Below are 7,801 nucleotides of genomic sequence, written 5' to 3'. Positions count from 1 at the left end.
ACTAGAAGAAAGAAAGAAAGAAAGAAAGAAAGAAAGAAAGAAAGAAAGAAAGAAAGAAAGAAAGAAAGAAAGAAAGAAAAGAAACTTTAAAGAATACTTAATGAATGAATAAGTGAAGGAAAGAACCATGAAGACTAGAAAAAAATGTAACATCTTTAAAGTTTTAAAAGAAAATAACTACCAGCCCAGAATTCTAAATTCAACAAAATATCCTTCAAAAATTAAACTGAGATAAAGACATGTTTAGATAATGAAAAAACTGGTGAATCTGTCAACACCAGAATCATAGTGAAAGAACTCTGGGTTGAGATACCACTAAGAATCTCGAATTTTCAGAAATGAGTAAAGATTATCATATATAATGGCACATATATGTACAAATATACTTTTTCCTTTGGGTTTCTTTAGAATGCAAATGATTCTTCCATAGCAAAAAGTGTAACATTATCTTGTGAGTTTTTTTTAAGGAATTATTTATTTTATTTTCTTTATTATTATTTTTTATTTTGACCAGACAGAGATAGACAAAGTGATAATACAAGCTGCCAGGTCCAGGAGTTGAACTGCACTCAGCGATATGGGATTCTAGCACTTCAACCACCATGCCACCTGCTGGCCCCTCTTGTGAGATTTTCAATGTACTTAGATATATGTGACAACTGTAACTTAAAGGATGGTATAATGTAAAGTACATGGCCTTATATATATAACATTTCTGTTTCTAAAAAAAAAATTATTTATTACTTTTTAATTTGCTATTGACCCTATCTGCTCACCAGAGAGAAAGAGAAAGAAAGTGGAAAAGCAAGTCACCAGGTCTGAGACTCTAACTGCATTCAGTAATGTGGGAGTCCAGTGCCTTAACTACCATACTACCTGCCTATGCCTGAATCTCTATTTATTTTTTAAATTTGACAGAGGATGTTTGCATAGGATCATAGGAGAGAGACAGAGTTTGAGAAAGTGAGAAAGCACCCCCATGAGTCAAGGCCATGTCTCAATCCCTTTTCCTCTATTTTCCCTTCCTTTCATGATTTTAGGAGCATATATACACACACACTTAGCATGTTTTTCAAACTACTAGTTCTAGGGCTCAAACTGTATTGTTGGTCTTATAGGATCCTGCCACCTTAGGCACCAGTACATAAACTATGAACAGTTGAGAATGTCTAGAGCAAATTTCTTTTTGAAATGCACAGGAGTATAATTTCAAACCAATGAATGTCCTATAATAGAAATTAAGACATTGAAGTGATCCGAAAGAGGGTAGGACAGGGGCAGCAGATGGTGCAGAAGTTACAAAGCTGGACTCCCACATGACTGACTGTGTTTCAAGTCCTGGACCTGATGGCTTAAAAATCACACCAGGTGAATGTACATGCATGCCTAAAATTCCAAGAGGAGAATGGAGGAGAAGAGACTGTAGCGTGGCCATCCCCCCAGGGGGTGATTTCTTGCTTTTCTGTCTCTCTGTCTATTTCTGTGTGTCTATTTCTCCTTTTTTTTCTCTTTCCCCCCCTCCCTCCCTCCCTCCCTTCTCTCTCTCTCTCTCTCTCTCTCTCTCTCTCTATCTCTCACAAGTAAACATACCCTAGGCAAAAAACAAACAAACAAACACAAAAACTTAAAAAAAAAAAAAAGAAAGAAAGAAAAGAAAGCAGGACTAGTTAAACACAATGGAAAAATGGTAGCCTAAATGCAACTATATCAAAATTACATTAAATGTTAATGGTCTAAAGATTCCAATTAAAAAGTATATGGTCCAGCTGTGTGTCACAGTAGTAAAGAACTGCTCAGTAGAAGCTGGATCTCATGTAGCAAATACTATTTGAATCTCTGGTCTGATTGGCCTGAACCTTGCTGGGCACCCACACAAGTGCCCAAGATCCTGAACTGGAGGAAAGGGATCACAACTTGACTAGACCTTGTGGAAGATGCTCATATCTCTCATATCTCTCTGTCTCTCTCTTCCTTTCTCTCTAGTTCTCTCTCATTCATCCATACATGCAGTATCACAAGTGAAAAAAAAAAGCATTTAATAAAAGGACCAGATTATCAGTGTGGATTAAAAAACAACCAACTAAATGTTTATGAGACATATCTTAAATATAAATTGAAAGGTTGAAAGTAAATGGATAAATACATACCAAAAAATATAAAGCATTTTCATAGTAAGACAGCAATGACTGTAATAAGATCAAATAAAATAGATGTCAAGAGCCTACCCACAGTAGCATGTTTTAGTTGATGCTGTTTCTTGGCAGGCTGAGGCGATCTGGAAGTCCTACATTGAATTTCCAGCTCCTAAAAGCTGAGTACAGTGATATGTCTTTAATCCTAGCTATTTGGTAGGCTGAAGCAAGAGAATTTCACACTCACAATAAATGTGAATACCATAGTGAGATCCTGTCTGAAAGAATCAGGCAAGGTGTGCATATCAAAGTTACTTAGATGGTTGAGACAGTAGGATCACAAGACTCTGTCTAAAAAAATTAAAATTAAACAAAAAGAATATCAAGAGTATTATCAAAAATAATGAAGAACAATTCATAATAATAAAAAGATTAATTCATCAGGAAAGAATAGCAATCATAAATGTGCATGTGTCTAATAATTAAGATTTAAAACATGTTAATTAAAAATTGGCAAGATATAGTAAAGGGAGAATATGATTCCACCATTGCAGTAGAAGAATGTAACATCCCTCTTTAAGAAAATCATAGGAAATAAGACAAAAACAAGTAGATCTATAGACTAAATAACTGAATGGATTTATCTGTACCTACTTCATATTAAAGAAATTTTTACACCAAACTGCCAATGACACATTATATTTCAAGCACCCATGGTAAAACCACCAAGATAGACTATATGTTAAGACATCATGCAAATTTTGATAAATTTTAAAAGTCTGAAGTTATACAATGTATGCTCTTTGATCTAAAAAATTAAATTAGAAATCAGGCCCAGCCTGGTGATGCATTCAGTAGCAATCTGAACTGCAGTTCTGAAAACCATATGGCTGACCATAGATTTTGATCCCTGATTAAGCTTGTTACCACAGTGAGCATGTGTGTGCTTGCTGAGATAAGAAGGAAAGTAAAAATAAAATATTGGAACCAAATACACATTAGAAGTAGAGAACATAATAGTAGACACTGTAAAAAAAAAATCAAATTCATGGCATAAAAGCAAATTCGAAAGTTCTTAGAATGCAAAGAATTGGGAAGAAAATAAGAGATGATAGGTGTAGAAAGTACAGATATCAAATTGGCAAACAACCCTTCATCATCCACAGACAGTACAATAGGACTCGTGGAAATATCAGATAAAGAATTCAGAATGTTCACAGTGACAAAACTAATTGAGATGGAAGAAAAGAGAGACAAGTTCCAGGAGATGAGGAAGTTCTTCCACAATTTGAAAGAAGAAATACCATTAAAAATAATCAAATGGAGCTGTTAGAGATGAAGGCTATAACACAGGAAATCAAAACCTCCCTCAAAAGTATTAAAAACAGATTAGACCATGCAAAAGATGGACTCTAATACAAGACAAAACCTCTGACCTAGAAAAAAAAAAAAAAAAAAACACCAAAAAGACTGAAAAAAATCACCCCACCCAAAATGAGAATAATATACAAGAAATGCTAGATACCATTAAGTGCCCAAACATCTGGATAATTAATATCCCAGAAGGTGAAGAAATTAATAAGGGCATTGATAACCTATTCCATGAAATCCTGGGAAAAAACACTTACCAAACCTAGAGAGGCATTCAAATATCCAGACCCAAGAAATACAAAGGACCCCACATAGAATCAACCCAAGAAAATTTTTCTCTAAGGCAAATCTTACCCAGATTGGCCAAAACCACAGACAAAATACTAAAATTGGCAAGAGGGAAATGTCAAGTTACTTACAAAGGTTATCCCATGAGGCTAACGTTGGACCTCTCAACGAAAACAATGCAAGCAAAGAAAGAATGGGAAAATATAATCAAAGTGTTAAATGAAAAACAGTTTCAACCAAGAATACTATGCCTAGCAAGATTATCCTTCATATAGGAAGAAAGGAAAAAAACATTCTCAGATAAACAAAACCTGAAAGAATTTACCAACACTAGACCAGCTCTTCAAGTTCTGAGAGGAGTACTATACCAGGAAAACTAAAGACAGACAGAAATAAGAGAACAAAAAACAACCATGAAAATGGCCAACTTAATGTTAGGAACAAGCTGGGAAATATCAATAATATCATTGAATGTTAACTTGCAGGATTTAAACGGAAAGATGTAACACTGCAAATTCAACAGAAGCGAGATTAATTACATGAGACTAAACTGGTGAAAGAATTTTATGATTTTTGACTAAAATATTATTGATTTTCTTCTATGCTTTGTCTTTCAAATTTAAGGATTTTTGTTTTCTTTTTAGCTGTTGATAGATTTAGCAATTTGTTAAAACTTTTTTTTTTAATTGAAACAAACTTTTCTCCCTTGCTGACACCTCTGAAATTGGAAAATATTTGTGAGCATTCTTATTTTGTGACAGAATGGTTATTTGCATAAGCTCAATAATATCTGTTGCCTTGCATCAGAAATTGAAAAATACTGGCTATTGATAGGGCTTTGACTGGAATGTCATATATGAATATATGATCAGAAAGCTAAGGAATTAAGGTAGCTCTCAAGAAAGCCAACAGAAGCTCTTGGAAAGATTGCCTGGTACCATAAACAGTTCTACCTGACAGGTAAGTAAAGAATGTCACTTCCTGACAGGCCTAGAAAACTCCCAAGTACAGGTACTTAAAGGCACAGTCAGATGGTGAATTCCTGACTTAGCTTAGTAGCTGTTTTAAAAAGTCTAATCTGAAGTTCCTTATAGAAGTTTCCAGCAAGGCCAACTAAGTCAACAAAATTCTTATGGAACATTGTGCAAATAACAGACCAAATTGAGACTAAACATTTTTTTTTTCGTGAATAAGTTAGTTTATACCGCTCTTTAGTAAAAGGGGAAATGGAGAGAAAAAAAATGTTTCAGGAAAAAAATTACAGTGTACTTTTTACTAGATTTTAGGTTTCTCCATATCTGTTTTTTGAGCTTTTATTACCTACCTACTGTTTGAAAAGAATCCTAACCATTTTCCTATCTTAAGCAAATTTTACCTAACTTTTTAAATTTTGATTTAATAAAGCTAAAACTCCTTTTCTTTTCTTTTTTCTCTTTTTTTTTTTTTTTTTTTTTTTTTTTGAGGGGTGTTTTTTTTTATGGGGCGGTGGGTGCGTGCACTCACCAGACAGAGAGAAAGAAAGCGAGAAATCACCCCCCCAGGGTGATGGCCACGCCACAATCCCTTCTCCTCCATTCTCCTCTTGGGATCTTGGTTACACACGCACATGTGCCTGTCATGAGTTTTTAAGACAAAGGCTCCGGGACTGGAACCGTGGTCGACTACACGGGAGTCCAGCGACATAGCCATTATGCTAACTACTGGTCCGAAAACTACTTTTCTTGAAATTAAAAAAATATATACATAAAAAAAATATTTTTTTTTAAAAAACCTACTTAATGACCACAGTAAGCAATACAGGCCCAGCTAGGTGCTACTTCTTACTATGTTTATTCTACTCAATGAGTTCTATGCCTTAAGCCAGACATGTGTTCATAGATATGTTTATATTAATTGTACTTACTATTGAAAGTATTTGATTTAATTAAGATCTTTTGTGAATCAATGCAATGTGGGGGAAAAAATGGAAAGCAACTGTAGATACCAGACACGGTGAGGGAGGAGGGTAAGAAATGGCAGAGGGTGAGAGGGAGGAAATCAAAGGAAAAAAAGAAGTAAAATATATAAGAAATAAAAAATGGGACATTATTTGTTGAAGATAACATGTATCTTTGATTAAGCCAATTTACAGTGTATTCTGGATGGGAAAATTAATTGTGTGTGCTGCAATAATGTACAGTGAATGAATGAAAAATAAATAAATTTAAAATAAAAAATAAAAGTCAAATTGGTAGATAATTGATATTTCTAAGAATAAGACAAATGGGAGAAAATCAAAATAGGGCAAAAATCAAAAATAGGCAGAGAAGACTTTTTAGCATTGAAAAATATATATGTCTGTTGAAAAAAAGCATTTAAAAGTACAAGTTAACACTGATAAAATGAGGCCAACCAGAAGAAGTTGTTGAAATAGACCTGGAAAAATATAAATTACTTTAAATTATTCAAAATTTAAGGTCTCCACAGACTACTCCTTAAAACACCAAAGAACAATGGAGCTAAGTCTCCAAAGTTTGTCTGTTTTCTTTTTCTTTTTTTTTTGAGAGGTTTTTGCTATATGGCACATGTGCTCGCCAGACAGACAGAGACAGACAGAGAGATACAAAGCGAGAAATCACCCCCCAGGGGGGATGGCCATGCCACAATCCCTTCTCCTCCATCTCCTCTTGGGATCTTGGGCACACAAGCACACGCGCCCGGCGTGAGTTTAAGCCACCAGGTCCGGGACGTGAACCACGGTTGATTATGTGGGAGTCCAGCAGCATAGCCTTTACACTAACTGCTGGTCCCATTTTTTTTCTTTTTTTTTAAAGGGAAAAACATGGTGACTGTGATGGTTAATTTTATGTTTCAACTTCACTGGGCTAAGAGATGCCCAGATAATGAGCAAGCCAATATTTCTGGGGATATCTTTGAGGGTTTACCCAAAAGAGATTAGCATTTGAATCAGTAGATTGAGTACAGAAGGTCTGCTCTCACTGATGTGTACAAATATCATCCACTCTCTTGAGGACAGAATAGGAAAAAAGTCAAAGGAATAGAAAATTCTACTTGTCTGAGCTGGAACATCCATCTTCTCTCGCTCTTAGACATCAGATTCCCTGGTCCTTGTGCCTTTGGGCTCAGACTGAATTATATCATTGATTTTCCAAATTCTCCAGTTTTAAGACCACTCATGGTGAGACTTCTCATCATTCATAATCATGTAATAAGAAATATATACGTATAAAGCAAACAGTGGCTAATACAATGACCCAAATAGGGAAACCAAGAAGATACTCTCTGACAAAGGATTTATAAAGGTGACGACCCACATATACTTCTTCAGAAGTACTTGAAGATAGATTCTAAATGATGGGAGTTAACTAAAAATTTAAAAATCAAGAATGATACTTTGGGCCAGCAGAGCTACAATAATCAAAATAGTATGATATGATGTTTAAAGTTAGAAAAATATAGTAGAAATTACAGAATTAAAACTGTGTGGATCAGCAAGTGGCAGAGATGTTAAGGCACTGGATCCCACATGGCCAACTGTCGGACCTCACACCTTGAAAATCATGTCGGTCACATGTGCCTGTGTGCTCAAAATCCTGCGAGGAGAAAGAAGGGGAAGAGATTTTGGCATGGTCATCCCCCCAGGGGATGATTTCTCACTTTACCTTTCTCTCTCTGGCAAACTCGTGTACCCTATAGCCAAACCTTAAAAACCTTAGTGTGTAAAAGAATCAAGGCAATAACAACATCACAAATGTATAGAAAAACTGGGACCAGCGGTTGGTGTAATGGCTATGTCACTGGACTCCCATGTAGTTGACTCGGGTTCGAGACCCGCACCTGGTGGCTTAAACTTATGCCAGGTGTGTGCACATGCATGCCCAAGATCCCGAGAGGAGAATGGAGGAGAAGGGATTGCAGCATGGCCATCCCCCCTGGGGGGTAATTTCTTGCTTTCTGTCTCTGTCTCTCTGTGTCTTCCTGGCAAGCACATGCACCCTATAGCAAAAACC

The sequence above is a fragment of the Tupaia chinensis genome, unplaced genomic scaffold (assembly GCF_000334495.1).
Source record: "Tupaia chinensis unplaced genomic scaffold, TupChi_1.0 Scaffold000291_1, whole genome shotgun sequence".
NCBI classification, from domain to species: domain Eukaryota; kingdom Metazoa; phylum Chordata; class Mammalia; order Scandentia; family Tupaiidae; genus Tupaia; species Tupaia belangeri.
This window is presented reverse-complemented; position numbering follows the sequence as displayed.